A 14,825-nucleotide genomic window follows, 5' to 3' on the forward strand; every position below is an offset into this window, starting at 1 on the left:
ATTAAGCTGGTTCATTCCACCTCATACTACCCCCAAGGCAATGGCTTAGAAGAATCTTCTAACAAAAGCCTGATAAGGATAATTAAGAAGCTATTGGAACACAACAAAAGGAATTGGGATTCTATGCTCAAGTATGCAATGTGGGCTAATAGAGTAACCACCAAGAAATCCACAGGGAATTCTCCTTTCAAGCTGGTATATGGCGCTGAGGCTGTATTCCCAATTCAGTTAACTCTCCCCGTGGCAAAGTTCTTATAGGAAGGATAGAATGAGGAAGAATACATGGCAGAAAGGATCACTGATTTAGCAGAGGTACATCAAATCAAAGAACAGTTGGTCGAGAAGTCCACAGCACATCAAAAGAAGATCAAGGAAGTCTTTGACGGGAGGGCAAAATCAAACAATTTTCAGGTTGGAGGCTTGGTTTTGAAGTGGGATTCACTGAAAGAGAAGAAAGGCAACCATGGGAAATTCGATGCTTTCTGGAAAAGGATTTTTATTATTTCTCAAATCCAAGGGAACAATACCTTCATGCTGAAAAGTATGGGAGGAGAAGCCGTTTCTGATGGCCCGATTAATGGGTGTTTCCTGAAAATTTATGTGGTTAAGCTCTTTTGGCCTTAAAATTGTAAATATGTTGATTTATCAGTGTTAGTGAAAGCTTAGCTAGAATCCATGCCCAATGGAATACTAGGGAATTTTGCTATTTTGTTTTAACAGGAAAGGCAGTGGTCTACAAGTTCTTGAGACCTCACAGGGAGGATCTCATCCCCAGAAGGAGCCAGTGTTAGCTCTGCTGCATGTTGCTGGTATTCAAAGCCTCATAAGTAAGCTCATTCCTTGTTTCCTACTCAAAGGGGTCCTATAACTGGTCATTCTGCCTCCCCTCTCACTTCATTCACCCTCCTCTCACCTCCGTTTCTCATGCTTGATTGTTAAAACTATATAGAAAGCCTTTTGCCCTTAAGCCCGAGTGCAAAACCTAAACCCTTATATAACCGTCACCACATAACCTTGTGCTTTCACCAGCCCTTTCCCGTCACATCCGAAGAAAACATGCACAATTAAATATCCATCGTCCGATCGCATCCGTTGCGATCCGACGACATCCACATTCCCTGCTGCCATAACTTAGCCACACATTAACTCATGATAAAAAGCAGTTTCCGTGTTTCTCCGCCGCCACGTGTCGCGCGATGATTGTGATCGCGAGCCTGCATATGATTACCGCCTGACCCCCGATAGTAGTGCGATAAATACCGCTTACCGCCCGTCTTCCCATCCTTGCCGGTTAACCCCTAGATCCAACAGCTCATGATTGTATGTTCCTGCTTCTACCCGATGCTTCCCGCCGAAAGATCTCCACCGTCCATTCATTTAATCCAACAGCCCTCGTCCACTCCGCTTCCATACTTCCTGATACTCCTTGTCAAGCGCTCTTCGTCGTCCATTCACTTGATCCAATGACTGATATTTTTTCCTATCATGCTCATGCATCCGCCATGTAGTCTTCATGTCCTTGACCTATACCATGCATCTGAAGGACGAAGGTGGCCAGTGTTCAGTACTTCGCACAGTTACTCCTCAACAACTACATTCAAGAGCGGTATGACCAAGAACGAGAAGGATGTGCCTCAAGCAGATCAGAGCATTTAGCAGTTATGGAACTCCTTTCATATAACACTCCACCTGATCTGGAAGGACAACAGAACATCCAAGAAGATCAAATTCACAGGCAAATTGCATCAGAAAATCTATCAGACAGTTAAAGCGGTTGGTGGTCCATTATGACCCCTCCACACATAGAATAGCTGAACATTTTTTAATCAAAACTCTATATATACCCAAAAGACAGATGTAACCAAGGTTGATGGTTGTGGTTTTGATTTAAGGTTCAACTTTTGGAGACTGTAACTGCTTTGGTACTTCCAGCGTCTCGTCGGCATTTTCAGCTAATACAAGCTTCTTTTGTTGTTAATTTCTCACTTTCCACCTCTCTTCTGTTCTAGGCTGTGCTTGATTTGCATTTTTTTCTTGAACTCTTGATGTGTAGCATTAGAGGGGCTGTCATCCCACCTCTGTGTTATAATATTGCATGTATCAATGAATCTATTAATCAGGTTTCTTTTCACTTAGTGATAGAGAGTTGTCATCCTATCTGTGCACTAGGGAATTAGATTTGCAGACCTTTTTACTGGTTGCAGCCAGCCATCACAAGGTCCTGTGCATCTGCTGGTGTGGTTAGTATTATCCATATTCACCCAATCCTTAAACTGTGAGTAATTGGTGGTCTAAAGCCTTGTAGTCTGGGGGTGTTCACGCATGTCTGGAGTCAAACAAAGTAGGAGTGGTTATCTGGCTTGAATATGCATCATTCCTTCCATTCATCCATTTCCAACTTTAAGTTGAGTTTGTGATGTCCCGAGCATCTCCGAGCTACAACATAGGAGAGTTTCTTGGGGTGATAACAGGGCCATGGTTGACTATGGTTGATTTTCATATTGAAACGATATTTGTCACAATGCGACATTTGACCATGGTTGGCTATGATTGAAAATGGTTGACCATTATTGATATTATAAAGGAAAGGGAATAATAAACCCAAGGGATTGATATTCTAAACCCAAGGGATTAACACTACAACCCCAAGGGAATAATATTAAACCCAAGGGACTAATATTATAAACCCAAGGTATATAAACCCTAAGATAAATATTATAAACACTAAAATAAACTTGGTTGGCCATGGTTGATTTTCATATTGCGGAAATCCTTGTGACAATACAACATTAGACCATGGTTGACCATGCTTAACCATGGTTGATATTTATATCAAGACAATATTCGTCACAATGCAACGTTCAACAAGGGTTGTCCATGATTGACCATGGATGACCATGTTTGATTTTATAAAACATGCTTGACCATGATTGACCATTGTAGACCATGGTCTACCATGCTTATCATATTGAGACATTCTTTGTCATAATGCGACATTGGACCATGGTTGAAACAATGATTGATTTTCATATTGAGACAATATTTGCCACAATGCAACGTTGAACCATGGTAGACCATGATTGAATTTGTAAAACATGGTTGACCTTGATTGGCCATGGTTGATCATGTTTGATATTATAAAACCAAAGGAATAATAAACCTAAGGATTAATACTAAAAACCCAAGTGATTATAAATCTAAGGGGATAATATTAAACCCTAGGAATATGAACCCTTAGATTAATAAACCCAAACAAGGGACAATGACATTGGTTGACCATGTCAATATTATAAACGAAGTTGTAAACCCAAGTGATTAAAACTAAAATCAATAATATAAACCCAAATGATTAAAACTAAAAACCCAAGGGATTATAATCCCAATGGAATAATATTAAACCCATGGGAATAATATAAACCAAAGTTATATAAACCCTAAGATAAATATTGTAAACCCTTAAATATACATGGTTGACCATGATTGATTTTCATAGTGATACAATCTTTGTCACAATGCGATGTTGGACCATGCTCGACCATGGTTGAACCCTTAGATTAATTGATTCAGATTCTATCCTCTACTGAAATTAACCAAGATCTTTTACTTCTGTAATGTTAGCAGAATTGCATGTGAAAGAGTATGGAAAACCACATGTGCATGCTTTAAATAAGATGAAACGTAATGACAACAATCATATCAAAGAACACAAACGTGTTGATAAGGGAGTTCATCCAGTGTAGGTTACGTCTTCGGGCCCGGTGTCAAGAGTGGGGAGGCCGCTTCATTAAATGTTGTAAGATGATGATGAATACATAGTGCATTTTTTGTCAATACTAGGATAAACTTCCCTCAACTAGAGTGGCATGTCTCTCCACGAGACATTCTCCTATAGGAACTCTCACTCATATGGGCCCTCATTTAGCATGACAAGATATTAAGAAGTGGCATATAAGTATCCTCCAACGGAATGGTAAACAAAGATCTCAACATCAAAATCACTATCTCAACAAATCAAAAGAAAGACATGGCATAACTGCATCATATATCTTCACTTTTGGGGATGGACTGAAAATGCACAGCTCTATTGAAGAATGGATTGCATCATTGAATTTGTGGCATGAAATCGTGTCAAATGGTTGTAAACTTGACCCCTTTCTGACACCCTCAAAATCTGAATCCTTGGGAATCTCAAAGATTCCCCAAATATTCCTTCTCGCTAGTTGACTAGAATTATGTTGCTCACCTGACAAATCTGACTTCATCACTGCGCTACTTACAAAAAACTGAGTAAAATGAGTAGAAAGCCAGCCTCATTCTGAAACTGCCAAATTCAGGCCCCCATGGTATCTCAAAGATTCCAAAAAGATTTTGTTCTATTGGTTAACTGAAAATCCGCTACTCAAACGATGAAACTGATTACACCACCATGTTCCCTACGAAAAGCTGAGAAGGAGTATAAAGTTGTTTGGTTTTGTCACCTTCAAAAATTGGTTTCCAAGGAATCTTTTAGATTCCCTATGGATCCCTACATATTTGATTCCACCTTCAACCTTTTGTCTCAAGAAAATCCGCTGCTCAGATCAGAGAACCAATAACACCATTAGATTGCAGGTGAAATTATAAGTAAAATAAGTATAAATTTCACATGATTGCCACTGTAAAAAATCACCTCCAAAGAAATTTTTTATATTCCTCGAGATTCCCCTGCGCCAGATTTATTTGCATCGGTTTGTGTGACCTCTTTGGGTTTCATCCGCTCTCTCTGTCCCATGGTCGAATGAGCGAAAGAGGTTTATATATAAAGCTTTTTGAAAAAAAACCAAGGTCATGTTTTGATCCGGATTTAAACAGGAACGCAACAAATTACAGAGATAACCATATACACAAAGATGCAGCGGAAATAATACTTCATTTCATTAATGGAAAATACTGAAATATGCTTACAACCAGAAATGGAAAGAAACCAGCTAGGGCGATGGTAGCTTATCTCTGAGAAGAGATGTGATGGCTACATGCCTCTGAACTGTCTTACAATGAGGCTCGAAGGCCTATTTATTGTTGAGAAACAGTGGAAAAAACCCTTAACATTCCAAAACCTAACCCTAGAAGATGAAACGCCAAAACTATGGGCCCCGTTTGGGGTAAGTTGGTACATCAACTTCCTGGGGTCGTAACTTTGGCATACGATCTCCGTTTGACGCATACAATAGCTCGTTATAAAGATCTATTCGAGCTCTATCATTGTTGGAATGGGCAACATCGGTCCATCCCATGGACCCATGTTGCCCCCGGATTCCCCAAAAAACGTCGTTTAGGGCCTCAAAACGGCTCCGGAAGTTCAGGACCCGAAAAACTGCTAAAAATAGTAAGTTGTGCTACAATTAAGGAAACTGAAAATGCTGAGAAGAACAATGGTGGGGGTCCAGGTGGACTTGGCAAGTGGCCAACAATATCCACCTGGATCATTCCTCCCCCCTTAGGAAGCAATGGTCCCCATTGCGTTGAGCTCCTCCATGAGATGAGGAAACTTTTGCTGAACTTGTTCCCTGGTGAGCCACTTGCCCTGCTGAAGGAGTTGGCCTACTTTGACAACTCGATACAGCTGGATATTCTGTTGGCGAGTGTTCTTGATCTGTGTGTCCATGATCCGATCAGTTGCAGCTTGTTCCATGCAATCTGGATTTAATTCTGTGGGTTTGAGCTGTTCTGCAATGTCGGATGTGTCTAGCAATGGTGGAAAGTATGGCCGAAGACGGTCCACATTGAACACTGGGTGCAGGCCAAGGAATGGGGGAATGCTGAGCTCAAATGCATTGTCTCCCATAGCCTTAGTAATGGTGTAAGGACCATATCGGAGTGGTCTCAATTTCCGATAGGCTCCAGTAAGGCGTTCCTTTTGCAAATGCAACCAGACTTTGTCGCCCACCTGAAACTTGTGTGGCACCCAATGTTGATCATGTCGCTGCTTGTACTTGGCATTTGATTTCTCAAGAATGTCATGGACCTGCTGGCGAATGTGTTGGATGCGCTCAATGAAGCTGATGGCCTTATCTGTTTCGGACTGGACATGAGCTGAATTTATGTGAGTAGCTGCAAGTGGCATGGCCACATCAATGGGGCATAGTGGCTGGAATCCCAAACCCACCTGAAAAGGGCTATGGCCAGTGGAGCTGTGAAGAGCTCGGTTGTAGCTGTGCTGAACATAGGGGAGGCTCTCGTCCCATGTGCGTGGATGCTTTGAGTTATACATGCGCAGAATGTGCACAATCATCCTATTGACAACCTCTGTCTGGCCATCAGTTTGAGGATGGAAGGCTGTGGACTTCGTGAGTTTGGTGTCCAGCATTGACCAGAGACTGGACCAAAATGTGCTGAGAAACCGACTGTCCCGATCTGAGATGATAGACTGTGGGATCCCAAAGTGCACCCACACTCGTTCAAAGAAGAGTTTAGCAGTGGCTTTTGCTGTGATATTCTTCTTGCAGGCCACCATAATGGCCATCTTCGAGAACCTGTCGACGACCACAAAAACACAGTCATTTCCATGCTTAGTGGAAGGAAGGCCTGACATGTAATCCATGGAGATGGATTCCCAAGGTCGACTTGGGGTAGGCAACGGGGTATAGAGGCCGTGCTTCTTAATGGTCGGTTTGGCAATGGCACAGGCAGTACATGATCTGATGTACTTTCCAACATCCTGTCGAAGATTCGGCCAATAGAAATAATTTTGTAGAACTGCCACTGTTTTCTCGACCCCGAAATGCCCAGCAGCCCGACTGTAGTGGGCTTCCCAAATCATCTTGGCATGCTCGCTTGAAGGAACACAAAGGTGACCGAGGTGGCATAATAGGGCATCCTGAAGGTGAAAATCTGGAACATGCCGACCCTCCAAGAGTGTCTGGTATGTGTGGCCGAATTCTGGGTCGCTTTTGTAGAGAAGTGGCCAATCAGAAGTCTCGTGCCCACAAGAGTTGAGCACGGTGGTTAACGCCATGATCGGTGGTCGACTGACGCAATCTGCAACATTATTGGTGTTGCCCTTCTTATACTTGATATTCAAGTGGAACTGTTGCAGGTATGTAGACCACTTCTGATGGCGATCATTCTGCAATTTCCCTTGGGTCTGTATGAACTGCAGGGGTCGGTGGTCTGTGTGGATGACCGTTTCCTTCCCCAAAATGTAATGCTTCCATTGTCGGCAGGCCTGTACAATGGAATACATCTCTTTGTCATAAGTGGGGTACTTCCGGACTGTGTCTGAAAGTGTTTCACTATGATATGCCACTGGATGTCCATGTTGAGTAAGGATTGCCCCAATAGCATAGTCAGAGGCATCTGTCTCGACCTCAAATGGTTGTTGTAAATCTGGTAACGCGAGCACTGGTGTTGTGGAGAGGCGATCCTTCAACTCCATGAATGCCTTATGTTGAGATTCAGACCAAAATAATTTTGCTTTCGCCCCTCCCTTGGTGACTTGACTCAAGGGCCAAGAAATATGAGAAAACCCCAACACAAACCTGCGGTAGAAGTTGGCAAGACCTAGAAAGCTGCGGAGCTCTGTTAGAGTGGTTGGAGAGGGCCAATCCCGAATGACTTGGATCTTGGCTGGATCGAAATGCACCACCTGTTCATCAATGATGTATCCCAGATACTGAACCTGGGTCATGCCAAAAGTGCATTTCTCCAAATTGGAACATAGCTTGTGTTGCCGCAGTGTTTGGAGAACCTGTCGGATGTGGTGGAGGTGCTCTTCCCAACTCTGGCTGAAGATCAGAATGTCATCCAAGTATACTACTACAAAGGAGTTGGTGAATGGCCGCAAGATGTCATCCATTAGCCTCATGAAGGTTGCAGGAGCATTCGTCAATCCGAAGGGCATAACCAACCACTCGAAGAGGCCCTCCTTGGATTTGAAGGCAGTCTTCCACACATCAGAGGGTTCGATTGGTACCTGGTGATATCCTGACTTCAGATCGATCTTGCTGAAATATTTCGCCCCCTTTAGTTGGTCTAGGAGGTCATCAATCCATGGGATCGGGTACCTATTACGGACAGTGATCTTGTTCAGCGCCCGATAGTCAATACAGAGTCTCCACGTCCCATCCTTCTTTTGTACCAACACGATCGGGCTCCCACAGGGCGATGAACTCGGACGGATGTGACCTTTCTGCAGGAGCTCCTGAATCTGCCTCTTGATTTCATCGTTCTCTAGAACGGAGCGCCGACAAATTGGTCCATTGGGTAGCGGCGCACCTGGGGTCAGATCGATGGAGTGCTTGACTTGACAGTGCAGAGGAACCCCTGCCGGGGAGGTGAAGATGTCCTCGTACTCCTCCACAACCTTGTCCATCTATAGTTGTCGTGCAGAGGGACCCCGTCTGGAGGTCGCGGCCACTGTCTTCTTCTTTCCTTGAGGGCGTATCATCAGGAAAACAAATTTCCTGGTTTTGGAAATGATCTTACTGCATTGTTTTGCAGTAATCAAAGAGATGGCAGTAGGTGGTGCTACCTCTGGTATCCTGTACAACTTATTTCCCAATGTAATAATAACAACACGGGGCCTTGATTCATACACAGCATGTCGCTTCCACAAGTATGGTTGTCCTAGTAATACATCACAAACTTCAAGGGGAGAAATGTCACACAATACCTCATCCGTGAAGGGCTTGATGTTGTATGGAAGGCGACACTGCTGGCTCACGCGAAGATCTCGTCCTTGGTGAAGCCACCCAATGGTGTACGGTTGTGGATGTGCTGTGGTCGGTAAGCCCAACCGCTTCACGACCTCTGCCGAAATGAGGTTCTTTTGACTCCCGCTATCAACAATGAACTGTATCGGGGAGCCCTTTACCCACATCTGGGAGTGGAAGAGACGCTCCTCCTCCTCTGGATCTTCGGGTTCATTTTTCTGGATCTTTGCGGTAGCAACAGTGGCGCTGGGATCCGCATCAATGATCTACTTCCCTTTTTCATTCCCCTTATCGGGTTCTGACTCAGAGTCGGAACATGCATCTGATTCTGAAACCTTTAGCTCAGCCACCACTGACTGCTTGGCTCGACACTCACTTGTGTTGTGAGTGGAGCTCTTATGGAACTCGCACCATTTTCCAGTGTCCTTTCTCGGCTTCGCGGCGCTGTTCTTTGCTTGCGGCTTCGGCTGGTTGTCTTGGGCTGTCCCGCCTTGGCTTTGTCCTTTGTTCTGTGGTTTAGGGGCACCTTTCCCCTGCTTTGGATTCGCAGATCCAAAGTCTCGCTTCTTTTGTTTAAACTTCTGCTCGACCTTGACGGCATATCGGTATGCTGCGCCGAGCGAGGAGATGTTTAGGAATTGTATTTCTTCCTGGATGTACTTGTGTAGGCAGCCACGGTATTTGAGTATCAAATGTTGCTCCGAGTCCTTGATACCCAACTTTGTGCGAAGGGTATGGAAAAGATTGGTGAACTCCGGCACGTCTTGGTCCCTTCCCTGCCGCAGCGTGGTCCACTTTATGTATTCATCCTCATAGCTTCCCACAGGGTAGTACTGCTCCTTGATGGCATCCCGGAACGAATCCCAGGAGGGTGCGGCTGAAAATAGTGAGCCAGTACTTTCATCCTTCTGCTCGCAGTAGGTTTCCCACCAGTCCTTGACGTGGGGGCTGCTTTGAGAAGAGCAAAAACAATCTTTTCCCGACTCGAAAATTCATGAACAGAAAAATAACCCTCTAGCATATTTAACCATTTATCTATGGCATCTGCGTCTATCTGACCCTCGAATATGGGGATTTCAAAATTAACTTGTACCTTAAAGGGTGTGGCGTTTCCAGAGTAGCTGCTGGAAGCCGATGCGTTGCTTCTGGGTAGCCGCTGAAGGATCTGGGCAAAGCTGTCCATCATCACGTTCCGTTGTCACTCGAGGGCTTCTTCGAGCAAGATTTTGATGGGATCTCCTGCCCCCTCGTCTTTCTTCTCATCCGCCATGGGAGGCCGTCGGGATTTGCGAGGCTGGTCTTGCAAAGGTTCAACCAGTTCAAGCCCTAACTCCTTATATCCTGACCTTGTTGGGGACATGCAAAGAAAAACAGAGAAAAAGCAGACCGCTCTGATACCACTGATCCGGATTTAAACAGGAACGCAACAAATTACAGAGATAACCATATACACAAAGATGCAGCGGAAATAATACTTCATTTCATTAATGGAAAATACTGAAATATGCTTACAACCAGAAATGGAAAGAAACCAGCTAGGGCGATGGTAGCTTATCTCTGAGAAGAGATGTGATGGCTACATGCCTCTGAACTGTCTTACAATGAGGCTCAAAGGCCTATTTATTGTTGAGAAACAGTGGAAAAAACCCTTAACATTCCAAAACCTAACCCTAGAAGATGAAACGCCAAAACTATGGGCCCCGTTTGGGGTAAGTTGGTACATCAACTTCCTGGGGTCGTAACTTTGGCATACGATCTCCGTTTGACGCATACAATAGCTCGTTAGAAAGATCTATCTGAGCCTCAAAACGGCTCCGGAAGTTCAGGACCCTAAAAACTGCTAAAAATAGTAAGTTGTGTTACAATTAAGGAAACTGAAAATGCTGAGAAGAACAATGGTGGGGGTCCAGGTGGACTTGGCAGGTGGCCACCAATATCCACCTGGATCATGTTTGTCACAGGGTTAGTGAGCGCCTTTGAATAGTATGGGGCTCACCTGGGGTCAAACCCTGCGACACTCTTAAAATGGTGCACTATTATTTTGTTTATGGTGTTGTGTTCATTTTACATGGGGTTGTGTGGTTTATATAGCAAACCATAAACTATTGAATAACAACCATGCTATATGTACATTGGTTTGTTTCGTAAACCATGAAACTTAGGCTATATTCTTTAACCATTTCCTCCCACCAACAATTCGTTGGTTTGATCACATGGTTGTTTTGACTTTTGGGTTATCGTTATTACCATATTTCACCATATAATTTTGTTTGAGATAAGTTTTTTTTATATGGTTATTATAATCATTCATATATGTTTTTTAAAATGAGTTGTTTTATATATTTTTTATTTTTTATATTTTAATAATATTTCTTTTGTGTTTTTGTAGGGATAAGAGCCAATAATTAGGTGCCAAGCATCAATTTTTTATGGGATTCCATGTACATTGTGGGTCTTACTTGCTAACTGTGATGTCAAGTGGCACAATGTGGACCCTTCTTTTTCCATGTCTTATCAAACTTTAAACTGTAATAAGTTGATCATACGGATTTGGATTTGAGTGTCGTTTGCGGCACTGGAATCGTATCGATGAAAACTAAATTTTGGTCTTGGTTTCTCTACATTTTGAAGATTTCTATTTTTTAGTCTCTCCAAAGCCACCTGGATCATTCCTCCCCAGTCAGGAGCTTTTGGTCTTCCAAAAACGTGAACATAATCTCAAATTTGTTGTGTTCCCTTGTTTGCATAACAAGTGCCCTAACATGCCATACTTCCTTCTCCTTCGCCTTTGTCCTTTAGAGATGTAAGTGATGAACCAACACTTGCATCCTCTGCAAATCTGTTGTACAACCTTTACAAACTACATGTTCAATTACATGACCAATCATGACCCAAGCATCCCCATATTTTCCAAGAGTTTATAACACACTCTTTGGTCAAGTATACATCATAATATAAACCAATACCCTAGTTATCAATAAAAAGAGGCAAAAAACATCATCATTTATTTAATAAGGGATGGAAACCACATCATCACTTTTACAATTATATCGCAACACATGATTTACAAAATGCGACCATGACAAGCTACTATATCTAGTAAAACCATCTCTCACTCATAAAGGAGAATTAGTCATCTCCCTGTGGAAAATTGGCTTGTTGAACATCTTCACCAACTGGTTCATGCACGAGCACTCTATCCTTGAGACGTTTCTCTGGATGGAGCCTCCAACATGTGGTTCTTTGATGTCCATCTACGATGCAATCACTGCAAAAACTCTTCTTTCTCCAGACTTGCTCAACCTTCTTCCTTCGTTGATGTGGAAAAGGCCTTTCACATCTCGTATTCTTTCTTGTTTTCATTCTCTTCCAGCACTCAGAAACCACGTGGTTATACAATGTAACAACATCCTCCCACATCTACCTAAGCAACTAGTTAGTCGAAGTAAACATGCGACTAGAGGCCACTATGATATGATTCGACCTCCTAAGTCATGTTAAGGAAGTGGAACTGACAGAAACACACCGTATATACATTCAACATCAGCTTTAGGACCCTCAGGAACCAATCCAACACTTCAAGCAGCTTCCCCTTGTGTCCCATTGAACTTGTGGACAACTTGACCTCTGGACACCCTCATGCTATGGGCATGTCAGTGTCTAGGGACCTCTAAACGCTCTCACAGCCCTACAAGCCAATGTCCAAGGACTCTTTTTCTTAGTTATGTGCTAGTGTCCCTGGGAATTAAGCCACATTTTTAGGCCGAGAGCCTAGGTTACTACCCAAAATTTCATGATACCTCCAAAATAGTAAATTAACAAGGAAATGACAATGAAAAATCAATCATTTGAATGAGACCTTGAATGGACCCCTACTAGTCATGATAGGAATTTCGTCAAACATATCACGAATATGTAATCTACAAGTGTAAACAACAGATCTGAGCATAGGGGTCTTGTACCTAGCTGAGAATCACTAAGAACCATTGATGCCTCAACACATCAACTACCATTTCATCCATTAGATCATAGATGCATTGATCATTCATTTACAATTAAAAACATGATGAGAGCCACACATAGCTACTGTTATAAAACATATAAATAACCAACATAATAGCAGAAAAAATAATCATGAAATCATAACCTTATAAAGCACATATAAACCAGTATGTTACTCATATAAATAAAAGGAGAAATAACCTCATATTGATCATGAAAAATCGAAACCTAGGATGGGACTTCCACGTTCCACCCGACCGTAAAATGGTTGAGCCAAATCTTCGTGACTGCACAGAATGTGGAATCCCCGTGTGGAAGCGAAGGCCACCGCATCTCCAGAAAACCCCCGAATCTGGCGACGCCTGGCAGGAGCGTTTCCTTGGCATTCTGAATACTCTGGACATCATTGCTCATCTTTCCACTGAATCAAAACTAACGGACCCTGACGCCACCTTGAATATCCCTGTGTCACAAATCCTCGTCCCCGACAATTCGCTCCTTAGACAAGTTGATCTGGCGACCAGGTAAAGCCCAACCAAAAATAAAAGGACAATTTGTGTTTCTTTAGGGTTTCTTGGACATTTGGGAATTTTCTTGACTTAATTTCATGACCTGTGACAGACTGGTGGATGCCTTGGAAATAATGAAGCAGGGCGTGAAGCGTCTTCTGGTACCATGGCCCGCGGGGTGGAGGGTTATGAGCAAGAAATTCTCCACTCTTTACCGTTGCAAATGGTTGAAACCCCCATTCGACAATGGTGAGGAGATGTCCATAACCCCGACTGATAATCTTTGTTGTCTTCCCAAAAAAGATGTGGTGTGATTCCTTGTTGGATGCCTCAGAGCCCTCGCGCCTCTTCCCCTCACAACAATCGAAACCCTAGGAGCCATGAACAACGAAGTTTTCACCGTTAATAACCGATTGCCTGCCTGTGAAGCCCTAAAAGCCCTAGGCCATGATCCCCCAGCCATAGCCGTGGTTGAACAGAGTAACGATGACAAAGGAAGTGGAAGCTTATGCATCCTCAGCGACATCTCGGCATTCAATCTCTTGAAAAGCGACCACGTGTCGGCCGACTGGGCCCTGGAGAACCTAAGCATCGAAGAATTCACCATGGGGGTCGAAGAGATAGTGCTGCTCGATAATTTAACCCTAGTAAGGTCCTCTGAGCAAATCAAGAAATCCAATTCGAGGCGCCAAGCTGCGCTGCCGCTAACAATGGTCAAGGAAGAGGGCTTTGACACAGAGAAGCCGAGGGACCCGACAAGAAGGTTCTCAATGAAATGCCAAGATTTCATGAATCTCTATTTCGAAAATGGTGGTCCGTCGGAGAAAGGTAGAAGCTCTCGATCACACAGGGGTCGACGCTTGCCATTGACCTGCAGGCCTTGGAATTCTCTAGCCGCTGTGATGACAAATATGCTGGCTCATCGCGCCATGCATGTCTGGGTAACCGATCGTAAGAAAGACGAGAAAGAGGAAGAAGATTATGAATGCCTAGTGGGAATTATTTTGTATGTTGACATCCTCACTGCTGTCACTAAGCCTTCCAACCTCCTACTCAATTCTGCAACAAACTGATACTGACAACCGAAACTTTCATTCCTTCTAGGGTTTAAGTCCCAAAATTGGGGTTATAACATTTTATATTTAGCCTTTGGTTTGTACACTTCCACAGTTGTTGCATTTCATACTGTACTTCCTTGGGAACTGTTGGATTCTTTTGTAAAAAAAAACTGCTTCCTTCAAAATGCATGTTTCTTGTTTTTTTCCCCAGATTTTGGATTGATCTGCCACATCACAGGGCTCTTTTAAGGTATTAATTGCAATGGGAGACTTTACAGTCAAGAACATAGCATTCCATGTTTTTGGATTGATCTGCTACATTGCAGGTCCTTTTTGAGGTATTAACTAGGATGGGATACTTTACAATCAAGAACAGAGTATTCCATGTTTTGGTTAAATTTGAGTGGATTTGGAATCAAGAACAAAGTATTCCATGTTTTCAATCATATTTGATGTCTATATAAATTTTATCCCATCTCTGTATTTAATTATTGAAAGACTATTTCCACCATTATGGAAGCTCTACTGTACAATGAAACAGGTGAAGTAAATCTCCGAGGGAATCA

General features: G+C 43.1%; 1 pseudogene; it reads left to right on the forward strand.

Annotated features, from left to right (window-relative positions):
* Positions 1-12,956: 12,956 nt before the first annotated feature.
* LOC149266146 (CBS domain-containing protein CBSX6 pseudogene) lies at positions 12,957-14,274 on the forward strand (annotated as a pseudogene).
* Positions 14,275-14,825: the final 551 nt, after the last annotated feature.

Source organism: Pinus tabuliformis, chromosome 6, assembly GCF_031772625.1.
Source record: "Pinus tabuliformis cultivar Carrire ecotype Pingquan chromosome 6, CPIR1, whole genome shotgun sequence".
NCBI classification, from domain to species: Eukaryota; Viridiplantae; Streptophyta; class Pinopsida; order Pinales; family Pinaceae; genus Pinus; species Pinus tabuliformis.